Consider the following 14110-nt stretch of genomic DNA (forward strand, 5'->3'; position numbering starts at 1 on the left):
CTGTGCTGCTGTATTTGTTTTTATTTACCAGTTATCTCCTAATGCACAACAGCTACTAGTGGTTTTATTCATAGCTCTCTTTTAAAGTGGAAGGTAACCGCCATCCCTGGAAATTCACAATTCTTTATAAAAAGAATTACCACACTTCTGTCTGCCTATTTTTTGCTGTAACTTCTAGAAATATAGAAAATTTAGTACATTAAGAGATTGATTTAAAAGGAAGTCCTGCTGACACAAAAATAATTACAGGAAGATAGAGTGAGTTATCAGGGAAAAAGTCAACTTTAGGAAGATTTTTCTTGTGTTTTAGGTGCCCCTGCATTGGAATTGGAGTGCTATGCTTTACCTTCTGAACTGAACTCAGAGAAATGAGATTTCACTCTAGAATCCCGCAATAGCTAAAGAAGTGGATTCTTGCTGACATGTGGGCAGATTGGCCGTGTGTTATCATAAACATGGCTGTTATTTTCTCCTCGCATTCGATTTCAGAAATATTCATTTGCTCAAATTTGCTACAGCTGCTGAAATGCTGCCATATCAATTCTCACCCCGAAAATTCACAAAGCATTTTTTTCTGTATGTACCTAAGCTGTTACACAGAAATGTGTATTGGAAACTGGATAAAACAGTCAGGATAAAGAAGAGAACGCATGTCCTTAGGAAAAGAGGACTTTTAAGAGAAACAAACTGCAGGCATTTTATTAAAATGACATCATGGTAGATCACCTTCCTTTGAACTTGTCGACTTTTTCTAGGCTTCAATATGTGCATTGTAAGAGAAGTAGGACTCAGTTCGTAGACATTGCCGTTCTCTGTGCAGTCATCTTCGTGGCCCAGACTGTGCTGCAGGGTAGAATGTGTGAGCACTAACTGGGTGATTTAATCCCAAATGCATCTCTGATTTCAGCTGCTCATTTGAATATAAACACATCGGAGAAGGCCGGTTTCTTTTTTTTTTTTTTTTTTTAATTAATTTTATTGGGGTGACAATTGTTAGTAAATTTACATAGATTTCAGGTGTACAATTCTGTATTACATCGTCTATAAATCCCATTGTGTGTTCACCACCCAGAGTCAGTTCTTCCATCACCATATATTTGATCCCCTTTACCCTCATCACCCACCCCCCACCCCCTTACCCTCTGGTAACCACTAAATTATTGTCTGTGTCTATGAGTTTTTGTTTCTCATTTGTTTGTCTTGTTCTTTTTGGTTTATATACCACATATCAGTGAAATCATAGGGTTCTCTGCTTTTTCTGTCTGACTTGTTTCACTTAGCATTATTCTCTCGAGATCCATCCATGTTGTCACAAATGCTCCTATATCATCTTGCCTTAATGCCGAATAGTATTCCATTGTGTATATGTACCACAACTTCTTTATCCATTCATCTATCGAAGGACATTTTGGTTGTTTCCATGTCTTGGCCACCGTAAACAAAGCTGCAATGAACATTGGCGTACACGTGTCTCTAGAGAGAAATGCTTTTATATTTTTGGGGTAGATACCCAGGAGAGTGATTGCTGGGTCATATGGTAATTCTATTCGTAATTTCTTGAGGAACCTCCACACTGCCTTCCATAGCGGCTGCACCAGTCTGCGTTCCCACCAACAGTGTATGAGAGTTCCTTTTTCTCCACAGCCTCTCCAACACAGAAGGCCGGTTTCTAACATAACGTTCTTACTGTAGCCAAGTGAGACTGAACTTTATTCCATCTTCATGGTTATCAGAGCAGTGTTAAACCAAGGGCCTGTTGGTGCATAGACATCCGCGATATTTAAGAACCATCAACGGAAGACAGTATACATACTCACTGAATTTCCAAATTACATCATTTGGTCTCAATTCCTTTTCTTTTGGAAGAGTAACTAGAGCTAGAGAGGGACGGTGACTAGCTCAAGGTCAAATAACATATGATGGCTAGTCTGGTCTACAACCTGATTCTCCTGACTCACAGGATAATGCAATTTCCATTACACTGTTCTGTTTGGAAGTTCTAGAGGGAAGAGTGTGGCTCTGTGGGTGAGACTTCAGGGAGACATTCCAGTGTAGCATAAGAACATTTTCCCATAAGGTTGTATAGCAGCTCGTAACTGGAATGAGCTAGATAAAACATACAGTGTCCAAAGTTACAATGGTTTTGACAAGGAGGATGGAAGTTATTCGGGAAAATGTATTCGATTGAAAGCTTGGACTAGATGAGCTTGGAGGATACTTTTAACTCTAAGCTCCTATTACTCTCTGGTTGATACACTAAATTCATTTATCAAGCAAGTCAGAACTATCATATGTGTATTTTGTCCCAAACATTCAAATACTCAATCTATAGTAGTTTAATTACTAATAGATGATATCTACTAGATACTAGAATAACAAAGCAATAATCCAAAATACCAGTTACATATTAAGCATCGTTTTAGAAGAGACATAAAGTTCTCTCTAATTTTTAGCATTTTCATTTTGTGTTAGCATTCCAAAAAGAATAGTCTCTAATGTTTAATTTTGAACAAAGGAAAAAAAAAACAACTTCCTTTGTACATTGCACTGAAGATGGCACTGTAGTAACAACCTTACACTAGAAATGATAAGGCGTGCTTATATTTATTATTTTAATCCTACATTTCAATTTTGAGGTTACTTCTTGATATAGGCTAATGGAACAAAAAGGTTAGTTTATTGTTATATCATCTTCTGTAATTGGAATTGGGTCTATTTTTTTATTATTTACCCTCAATTAGATATAATTAGAATTTATTCCAAAGAATTTTTGTTCAGGTTATAGCTCAACAGACTACATTAACAATAGCAACTACAAATTATCTGAACTGTTAAAAAATACTCTCAGAAATTCTTATTTGAATTGTATTCCATGGGGACAGAAGTTTCTGTTAAGAAACAGAAAATTTAAAAAAGCCTACAAGGGCCGGTCCAGTGGCTCAGGCGGTTAGAGCTCCATGCTCCTAACTCCGAAGGCTGCCGGTTCGATTCCCACATGGGCCAGTGGGCTCTCAACCACAAGGTTGCCAGTTCAACTCCTCGGGTCCCACAAGGGATGGTGGGCAGCGCCCCCTGCAACTAGCAATGGCAACTGGACCTGGAGCTGAGCTGCGCCCTCCACAACTAAGATTGAAAGGACAACATCTTGACCTGGAAAAAGTCCTGAAAGTACACACTGTTCCCCAATAAAGTCCTGTTCCCCTTCCCCAATTTAAAAAAAAAAAAAGTCTTTAAAAAAAAAAAAGCCTTCAGACTCCAAGGGTTTTGGGTTGTTCATTTCAGGTGTGGTTCGTTTTTAAAGATTCCAAATACATCCAAGATCACTCTGAAATGTAATTGTTAGTTTGTCTTTGTTCAATACCATTACCTAGAGCCCTCTCAAAAGTGACTACTGTGCATTCACTGACCCATTTAATCAAAAAGAGTATTCCTTTAGGTACTACTTAGTAACTCATTCAAAATTAGCAGTTTTACACTTCGGAATCATACTTCACTTCTAAATAGTCCCAGTGTTAAATGTATAAATAACGTCAGCCTAATTAATTTTATGTTTAAGTAGAGAAGAATAGAAAGAAAGAAAAATAGTTTGATTTGTTGCTGACATGTGAAGATGTCTGTTGGAGCAAGGCATATTGACCCTCTGTCCTCCCCTCTCTCTTCCTCTGTGTGCCCACTGATGGCCACCACATCACCCTACCTGCTGCCTGTGCAGCCCTTTGACTCCTCACGACAACATTCTCTCTTGGAGCCATATGCTCCAAGAATGACCCCCTCACCCCCATGAAAATGCTGATTCTGTTCTTTCTCCCTGACTTGCCTTCAGATATCAAATTCCTATGTAGTTCATTCACATACGCATTTGTATGTCAGTACTCTCAGAGGTATTTGCATTTTTTTTTAATTAATTTTATTGGGGTGACAATTGTTAGTAAATTTACATAGATTTCAGGTGTACAATTCTGTATTACTAAGAGAGAATCTCCAGCGGTAGAGGAGGACACTTAGTAGAACAAATGGTGGCATTTCAGGAGTGTAATAAGCAGTCGACTAGGAGGCCGCCCTGGTGTCCTTCTGTCATGCCATGTATAAAGCTGGTACAACTCAGATCAATTGGAACTGGGAGACTGACTGAAACTTACTCTCCTAAAGACCCACATTAGGTCCCCTACGTGGCTTTCCTTCACTCCACCTTATTCATATTGGAATAGGGAAGAAGGGGGAACTGTCAGCTAAGGCTCCCTGTCAAAATGCCATTTAGATTAAAGCCCTGAAGGGTGAGTTCAAATCAGTTTTTAACGAATGAGGTTGGGGAAGGGCACGTGAAGTTCAGGGAACATGGGCTAGTGCAGGGAAGTTCGGGGAACAATGCGGGAAGGAGCTCATTATGTACTACTGGTGCGGTCGGCAGGGGCTAGAACAGGGGCTGGCTGACTTGGTCTGCAAAAGACCACATAGCAAATACTTGAGGCTCTGTGGGTCATAGGGTCCTTGTTACAACTGGTCAGTTATGCCATCGTAGCATGAAAGTAGCCATAGACAATAAGTAAACAAATGGCTGTGTTTCAATAAAACTTTATTAACAAAGCAGTGAGATGGATTTGGCCCGTACGCCATCAGTGCTGACTGAACTCTAGGCTAGATTGTGAAGGGCCTGGTAGGATTCTGACTTCCAGGTGCTTTGGGAAGTCAATGAAGGTTTTAGGAAGCAGAGAGGGGACATGATTATTTAGGACAGACTTCTGACTGTTATATTGAGGTTGAAGTAGAGGGAAAGAAGAGCAGAGTATAAGTAGGGAAACCCAGAAAGGAAGCTCTTGCATTAGTTCTGGAGAAAAAAACAAAGGTGATCTAAGCTGTCAAAGATGAAGGACGGATAGGATTCTGAGCTGTATTTTGAAGGTGCACTCTGCAGGCCTTGCCAGTGGACTGGATATGAAGGTCAAGGGTGACAGGAAGTCAAGGAGGATTCTCAGAGTCCCCTGCCTTGACCCACTGGGCTGATGAAGTTACCATTCACTGAGATGGGGAACCCTAGGGGAGAGGAGGTGGTGGAGGGTAGACCTCAAGAGAATAGAATTCCATGTTGGAAATGTTCAATTTGAAATGGCTGGAAGTCTTCCAGATAGGTGGCTGACTTTGTCTAACAGGAGCTCTGAGGAGCAATGTGGGGACAGAGCCCCAGAAAGCAGTTTCCAGGCTCTCGGCCTCCCATAGAAAGGTGCTGGCTCGGGTAGTAAATGGCCATCAACTGTAATCAGACGGCCGTCAGCTGTGGCTGGTTGGCCGTCAGCTGTAACCCGTAAGCCATTGGCCACTAATATCACTGCTGTGGCTACGCTAGCAGAAAAAAACGGGGGCTAGCAAGAGCGGATTGCAGAGGCGGACACCACCGGTGAGAATATAGTGGTATGACTCCCCTACTTATGGCTCCGTGGGTGTTCCTTTTTGGCCTCACCGTGTCCTGCGTTCTTATATGGGGAGCAGGACCAGAGACGCCGCCTGACACCGTGCATGACACATGGCGTAGTCGGCAGGATACGGTGCTGGCCAAAGCTTTCCGAAGGGCAGTGGAGCAGTTTGTGCGTATGAAAGCTCAGTCTGAGGAAGACCAGGAGGAGCAACTGCCGGAGAGCTCGATTCCCGTGGAGGGGTGGGAAGACGTGGATGGTTCCCCAACCAGCAGAGGCCGGGGAAAGCGAAGGTCATTGCAGCCCTGTGGGCTGGGAAGTGCTTGCTGACGCAGCCCGGATGCAGGACTTGTAGTCCCAGGAGGAAACGGTTGCTGAGTCCTCCGTGGGAGCTGAGGGTGAGGTCAAGGTCATCCCTCACCCCCAGGACAGCCCTGGCGAATGACTATGGACTATGGGGAATTGCCTTCCATCCCTAATTTAATGGACCGCTTGACTGTTTGCGAACATACCACCATGTAGTGGGACTGGCGGATGTTTGCTTTTGTGTCTTGACTGGCCACCATCGAGAATATGTAAGCACTTTGTCTATGAGCCGTTGTTGTTCCAGCACGGTACCTTGAGAGGCCCAGAGAGAGTGGCAGTGCCCTGAGAGCCCTGGCTGTGTCCAGGAAGTCTGGCTGTGCCCAGAGAGCGTGGCAGTGCCCTGAGAGCCCTGGCTGTGTCCAGGAAGTCTGGCTGAGCCCAGAGAGAGTGGCAGTGCCCTGAGAGGCCCTGGCTGTGCCCAGGGAAACAGATGGAACCCTGAGAAGCCCAGGAAGTCTGGCTGTGCCCAGAAGTACTGGGGTGTTGCCCTGAGAAACCCTGGCTGTGCTCAGAGAGCCTGGCTGTGTCCAGGATATTGCATTCACCTCAAGGCTCCTCACACAGGGCCCCTTGCGGAAGATGTTTGTTGCGTAGATTGTGAGGCAAGACCCTGTAGGGGTAGAGTGTGGGGACAGAGCCCCAGAAAGCAGTTTCCAAGCTCTCGGCCTCACATAGAAAGGTGCTGGCTCGGGTAGTAAATGGCCATCAACTGTAATCAGATGGCCGTCAGCTGTAACCCGTAAACCATTGGCCACTAATATAACTGCCGTGGCTACACTAGCAGAAAAAAATGGGGGCTAGCAAGAGTGGATTGCAGAGAGACGGATGCCACCAGTGAGAATATAGTGATATGACTCCCCTACTTATGGCTCCGTGGGTGTTCCTTTTTGGCCCCACCATGTCCTGCATTCTTATGTGGGAAGTGGGACCAGAGACCCCGCCGGACGCCCCACACGACAAATGGCTCAGCGAGCAGGGTCCCCTGCACGACAAGCAGCTTAGGCCAGAGAGAATTGCGAATCATCATCCTTGACACTGAAGGTCATGGAAGGAGGTCACCGAATGAGAAAGCAAGGCCCAGCAGTAAGTGCAGGTATGTCTGAGCTTTGTTTCTCAGTGTTATCCGTGCACCCTCTGTATCAGAATCACCTGAGGTACTTGTTCAAATCCAGACTTTCAGGCCCCTTCCGAATCAGAATATCTGTGGGCAAGGCCCAGGAATGGGCATTTTATAGCTTCCCAGCTTATTCTTACTTATGTTACATTGTGAGACTCTCTACTGTTGAAGTAACTTGAAAGAGACAGCGCCCGCAAAAACGAGAAATCAAAACCAGACGGAGGGAAAACCAAGAAGCTGTGGGATCCGGGAAGCAATGAGAAAAAAGTGCTACGAGAAGGTTGGAGGGTGCTGCTGGGAGACATCAGTACTATCTCACCAGACTTTTCTGGTACCAGTCCTACTTGGATTGCATTCAAGACACACGTCGGAAAAGCTGTGGGACTCCATACCCTAACAGAAGACAGAATCGCAGACAGAAACTCCACAGATGAAGATGGTCTAAGAAATGAGAGGAGAATCAGGACCTGAAGCCTAACCACTGAGCTCTACTCCTGAAACTAATATAAAATAATATTGAATGTCAACTATAATTAAATATATATGTACATAGTGACGGGAGGTAAAGTATAGCATGGGTAATAGAGTCAGTGGAACTGTAACAGCTATGTACGATGCCAGAGGGGTAGTAGATTGGGGGAGTCATCACTTTGTAAGGGGTGTAAATGTCTAAGTATGTTGTTTTATACATCTGAAGCTAATGGTAATATCAAATTAGAAAAAAAAAATGAAGAACCAGGACCAGAATACTGGACACATTGGATTGGAAGCAAAAAGTCAATGCAAGGAAGAGTTCAGGACTTGAGAGGAGACGTATGGAAAGAGCCAAGCCATCTGTCACGCAGGGGACCCTGCTCGCTGCGCCATTTGTCGTGCAGGGTCTCAGCTCCCGCTCCCCGCCCAAGAACGCAGGACACGGTAAGGCCAAAAAGGAACACCCATGGAGCCATAAGTAGGGGAGTAAAACCAATATATTCTCGCTGGCGGCTGGGCTGGAGACACAGGAAGCAGGATCTACATAATCTGCCTAACAGCAGTCCGCGCTTGCCAGCCACCATCTTCTTGCTAGCCCCCATTCCTTTTCTGCTAGCGTAGCCACAGCCGTTATATTAGTGGCCAATGGCCTACGGGTTACAGCTGACGGCCAACTAGCCACAGCTGCTGGCATCTGATCACAGTTGATGGCCATTTACTACCCGAGCCAGCACCTTTCTATGTGAGGCCGAGAGCCTGGAAACTGCTTTTTGGGGTTTTGTCCCCACACTCCACCCCTACAGGGTCTCGCCTCACAATCTACGCGACAAGCGTCTTCCGCGAGGGCCCCTGTGCGAGGAGCCTGGAGGTGAATGCAATATCCCGGACACAGCCAGGCTCTCTGAGCACAGCCAGGGTTTCTCAGGGCACCACCAGTACTTCTGGACACAGCCAGACTTCCTGGGCTTCTTAGGGTACCACCTGTCTCCCCGGGCACAGCCAGAGTTTCTCAGGGCACTGCCACTCTCTCTGGGCACAGCCAGACTTCCTGGACACAGCCAGGGCTCTCAGGGCACTGCCACTCTCTCTGGACACAGCCAGACTTCCTGGACACAGCCAGGGCCTCTCTGGGCACTGCCACTCTCTCTGGACACAGCCAGACTTCCTGGACACAGCCAGGGCTCTCAGGGCACTGCCACTCTCTGGACACAGCCAGACTTCCTGGACACAGCCAGGGCCTCTAATCAGGACCGAGTTTCTTATTTTGAGAATTCTTACCACTTGTGTGTGCTGCCTCCCTTCCACTCTGCTGGGCCCCTGCTCTCACATGTCCTGCAGGAAAGGGCAGGGGGCTGGACATGGGGCCCCAGGAAGCTCCATGGCCAGACTGAGGAGGCTGAGGGTTGGGGAGCCCGTGTCTGCTCTCTGGGCTATCCACGGGGATCTCTGGCGGGGGGCACACCCGTAGAGGCCATCTCACACCCTTTCTCTCTGGACTCAGTGATGAGGCTTGGCTTTGCTTCTTCCCAGAGGACAGTTTGAGCAGGAGGAAGAGGAGCACATATTATCAATGGCAGCCAGTCAAGACACAAAAGCAAACATTCTCGCCAGTCCCACTACATGGTGGTATGTTCCCAAACAGTCAAGCGTCCAATAAATTAGGGATGGAAGGCAATTCCCCATAGTCCATAGTCATTCACCAGGGCTGTCCTGGGGGTGAGGGATGACCTTGACCTCGCCCTCATCTCCCACGGAGGACTCAGCAAGCGTTTCCTCCTGGGACTAAAAGTCGTGCATCCGGGCTGCCTCAGCAAGCAGTTCCCAGCCCACAGGGCAGCAACAACCTTCGCTTTCTCCGCTTTCTCCGGCCTCTGCTGGTTGGGGAACCATCCACGTCTTTCCACCCCTCCACGGGAATCGAGCTCTCCGGCAGCTGCTCCTCCTGGTCTTCCTCAGACTGAGCTTTCATACGCACAAACTGCTCCACTGCCCTTCGGAAAGCTTTGGCCGGCACCGTATCCTGCCGACTACACCATGTGTCGTGCGGCGGACCCTGCTCGCTGCGCCATTTGTCGTGCAGGGTCTCAGCTCCCGCTCCCCGCCCAAGAACGCAGGACACGGTAAGGCCAAAAAGGAACACCCATGGAGCCATAAGTAGGGGAGTAAAACCAATATATTCTCGCTGGCGGCTGGGCTGGAGACACAGGAAGCAGGATCTACATAATCTGCCTAACAGCAGTCCGCGCTTGCCAGCCACCATCTTCTTGCTAGCCCCCATTCCTTTTCTGCTAGCGTAGCCACAGCCGTTATATTAGTGGCCAATGGCCTACGGGTTACAGCTGACGGCCAACTAGCCACAGCTGCTGGCATCTGATCACAGTTGATGGCCATTTACTACCCGAGCCAGCACCTTTCTATGTGAGGCCGAGAGCCTGGAAACTGCTTTTTGGGGTTTTGTCCCCACACCATCAGTTAGGGTCATATCCGGGGCAGGAGTTCACAATGAGCATCTAGAGCCAGCACCAGAGGGCCCCAGGGTGGGCTGTGATGGAAGGTCACCAAACTCCAGCACTTTTTGAGAGGCTTTATGCCAAGTGGTATTGCCCCACCAAGATGAGTAACAAATAGGGAAGTCTTGGAGAATTCCCTCCACCTGTCCCCAATTTATAGACGAAGAAATGCAGACAATGGGAGATTTTTAAAACTTGCCCAAGGTTACACACTAGGAAGTACCAGCACTAGAAAAGAGACCCAGGCATTCTGGTTATAGATCTGACTTTTGTCTACAATGCATGGCTGCTAATGCATGGAAAGTCTTTACCCTGCGTGGTCTATGTACCCAGCATGGCTAAGCCTCTGCTTGTTTTCTCTAGCATTACCTCATGCCATTGTTACCTTCTCTCCCTCAACATTCTATACTGAACTAAATGTCTGTAATTATGTGAACGTGCTGTGCTCTCTTATCCTCAGGCCTTTGAATATAGAGCTGCATACCTCTGCCTAAACCACCCTCTACTCCTCTCTTTGCCATGTTGACTTCTATTCTCATCTTAGATCTCAGCTTACTCACTACCTCTGTCAGGAAGCCCCTCCTATACATCCCCATAGTGCCCTGTGCTAACCCCTGTATTAACACTTGCACCTGGAATCAAAACGGCATGTTTTCTTATCTGTCTCTCCAATTAACATATAGGCTCCTGGAGTGTGGGATCCATATTCCGTTCATCTTATACCCTCAGTGCCTAGCGTAGTACCTGGTACCTAGTAGGTGGGGAACAGATATTTATTGAATCAATATCTATAGTAACTGATATGACAGCAGAAGAAGTCTGAAAGAGGTCATTTGGAGTCAGATTATTAAGGGCTTTGGATTCCATGCAAAAACACTTTTCTTTTATTCTACAGGCAATGGGGAGCCATTGAAGATTTTTGAAAAGAGAGAGACATGATCCGAACTTTTTATTCTAGGAGGAAGAGTTTGATGCTCTGGAGATTGGAGAGGTCATTTTGAAGGCCAGAAGATAATGAGGGTGTTACCAAGAGACTGAAGGTATCAGTCAGTTTTTGTTGCGTAAAAGAACTACCTCGACACTCAGCAGTGTACATACATCACGAATTGGCGAGGGTGGGTCAGCTACAGAGGTGCTGCTGTAGACTGCAGGCGTGTGGATTGGCTGATCTAGGTTGGCTTCTCTCCAGTCTCCAGGTTCAGTTCCATCTTCTTCATGTGTCTCTCATTCTTCTGGGCCTGGCTGGCCACCCAGGAGAAGCTCTTCTCACAGCAGTATCAGAAGCACAAACAGCAAGCCCAGCCACACAAAGTACATGTTAAAGCCGTACTTACATCATGTCATTGACCAAAGCAAGTACACAGGCGAGCCCAACATCAAAGAGGCATGGAAAAACGCTCCTCCCATGGAGGTTGGAGGGGAGGGAGTACTATTTGCTGAACAGTCATCTACCACAGCTACCCTGGCTGTATTCTAAATCAGTGCTTTTCAACTGGGGAGTCAGGAGACATACCCTGCCTTGAAATCTGAAACAAAATTTTAAGGAAGGGTAATCACATGTATTTTTTTTCAAAATCTTACTTCTCCACCCCTGCATTCAGAATCATACTAATATGAGCTAGTGTTATTAATAGAAGTATCATAACCCAGAGGTCGAGTGGGATGGAATAAAAGCTTGAGAAACATGGCTGTGCATGATAGATGGGGCTAGAAGATGAGAGGAGGAACACACAAAAAGACGGATAATTGAATGCAGAGCAGGGAGAAAGAAGAGTAATGACCCAACGTATTAGAGACCCAATGATCAATAACATTTCAGTGATAGCTTAAATGAAGATAGAGTGTGGGAGGAAGGAATTCATTCATTCAAGATATACTCGGGACACATCTAGTGTGTTTAAGTGCCTTCATCACAGAAATGAATAAGATGTGATTCCTGTCCACACAGGTCTTATAGTCTCATGAACATAAGACTTGTACACATGCAACATGCATCCAAATAAGTACTATATGGTGGAGAAAGGTAAGTGTCATAGAGAGAAGAAATGATGAGAGCTTAATTCCACCTGTAGAGATCAATAATGGAGGAGATGGTGACAAATCTGAGCCCTAAAGAATAGGTGAGATTTGGGTAAGTGGTGGAGAGGGTAAAGCCTCAGCAAAGCCACAGAGGTAGAAGTATATGGAAAGCACGTGCAACACCATACACGAAGGGTTATTGGGCATATAGGTATATTCTTCAGGCCTCTTTTGATAGCGAAAGACAGAAAACCAGCCTGAATTAGCTTAGACCAAAAGAAGATTTCTAGGTCGGATTCTAAGATATCTCAGAAAACCATGAGAAGGGCAGGGGGAAAGTACAGCTCTCCACCAGGTAACTAACCACAGGGTGCTCCGAGGTATTTCTCTGCAACTCACATCTCTACTTGTCTCTAAGTTTTTCCTCTGTTGCTACCCTTCTCTCTCAAAGCAATCTATTCACACATTCTGTTGATTCTACCTTCAACGTATATCTCCCCCCTTCCCAGCCTCCCACAGCTATCAACTAGGTCGTCGTTATCTCTCACCTAGATACTGCCATACTTTCGAAACTGGTCTCCCTGCTTCTCCCCCTGTACCTCTTCAGTCTGTTGTCAACGTGGTAGGCAAGGAGATCCTTTAAAACAGTGTATACCAGATCATGTCACTTTTCTTTTCAGAAGTCTCCTTGGTTCCCCATTTCTCTCAGAATGAAGAAGAAAAGACAAAAGTTCTTATAATGGGCTGTAAAGTCTAACACAATTTAACCTCAATTACTGTTCTGACCTCATCACCTGTTACTTTCTCTCTCATTGTGTTGTGGTGATACTGGCCTCCTTGTTCTCCTAACCTGGCAGATACAGTCTCACTCTCTGGTCTTTGTCATTTCTTTTTCTTGGCACACTCTTCTCCAGAGAGCCTCATACATCACTCACTCCTTAACTTCCTGAGGTCTTCACTTAAAAGTTACCTTCTCAATGAAGCCTACCGTGACCACCTGACCCCTGCACTCTGTATCTCTTCCCTACCCTGATCTCCACACCCCACCCACCGCAGTGATATACAAGTTGGTCTAACAATGAAGTTCGCAAACTTGTTGCAACGATGTCGCTAACCTTTTTTGATATCAGAGGGATTATTCGTTATGAATTTGTACCAACTGGACAAACAGTGAACCAAGTTTACCATTTGGAAGTGCTGAAAAGGCTGCGTGAAAAAGTTAGATGAAAATGACCTGAACTTTTCGCCAACAATTCATGGCTCTTGCATCACGACCATGCACCAGCTCACACGGCACTGTCTGTGAGGGAGTTCTTAGCCAGTAAACAAATAACTGTATTGGAACACCCTCCCTACTCACCTGATCTGGCCCCCAATGACTTCTTTCTTTACCAGAAGACAAAGGAAATATTGAAAGAAAGACATTTTGATGACATTTAGGACATCAAGGGTAATCCGACGACAGCTCTGATGGCCATTCCAGAAAAAGAGTTCCAAAACTGCTTTGAAGGGTGGACTAGGTGCTGATGTCAGTGCATAGCTTCCCAAGGGGAGCACTTCGAAGGTGACCATAGTGATATTCAGCAGTGAGGTAGGTAGCACTTTTTCTAACATGAGTTCGCGAACTTAACTGTCTGACCTCGTGTATCTATTACCTTCTAGTACACTGCAGAATTTATTATGTTTAACATTGCACATCTTCCCCCTCTAGGACATAAAGTCCACAAGAGCAGGAATGTTCATGTGTCCTGTTCACTGTCTATTCCTAGTACCTAGATCAGTACCTGGCACGAAGTAGGTATTTAATAATTTTGTTAAATGAGTGAATGCAACTATAGGATGACAGTTTTCACTTGAACTTCTTGGTTGAAGGCTATGTGGATGAGGGCCTTGGGTAGGGAAAGAAAAAGAGCTCAAAGAAAGGAAGTGCTACTCTGGCAGACAAAACAGTCATTTCCTAAGGCTCAGCTCCGCTGTCACCTCCCCTGCATTACCTGCCCTGATTGCCAGTTAGTGGCTTTCTTCTTTCTATTCTGAAAGTTCCTGTGAAGAGTCCTTCGTGAGAGCATGGATTTGGGTTCATTGTCAATTGGCTGCATACAGGTCTTATCCTTTGACAGTGTTGAACTGCCTGAGCCATGTGCTCCTGGAAAAGAGTGATGGTTAAGAAATAACTCCCCAACACTTTTTGTGTTCCCTGAAATGACTTACTACCA

The sequence above is a fragment of the Rhinolophus hipposideros genome (genome assembly GCF_964194185.1).
Source record: "Rhinolophus hipposideros genome assembly, chromosome: X".
Taxonomy (NCBI): Eukaryota; Metazoa; Chordata; class Mammalia; order Chiroptera; family Rhinolophidae; genus Rhinolophus; species Rhinolophus hipposideros.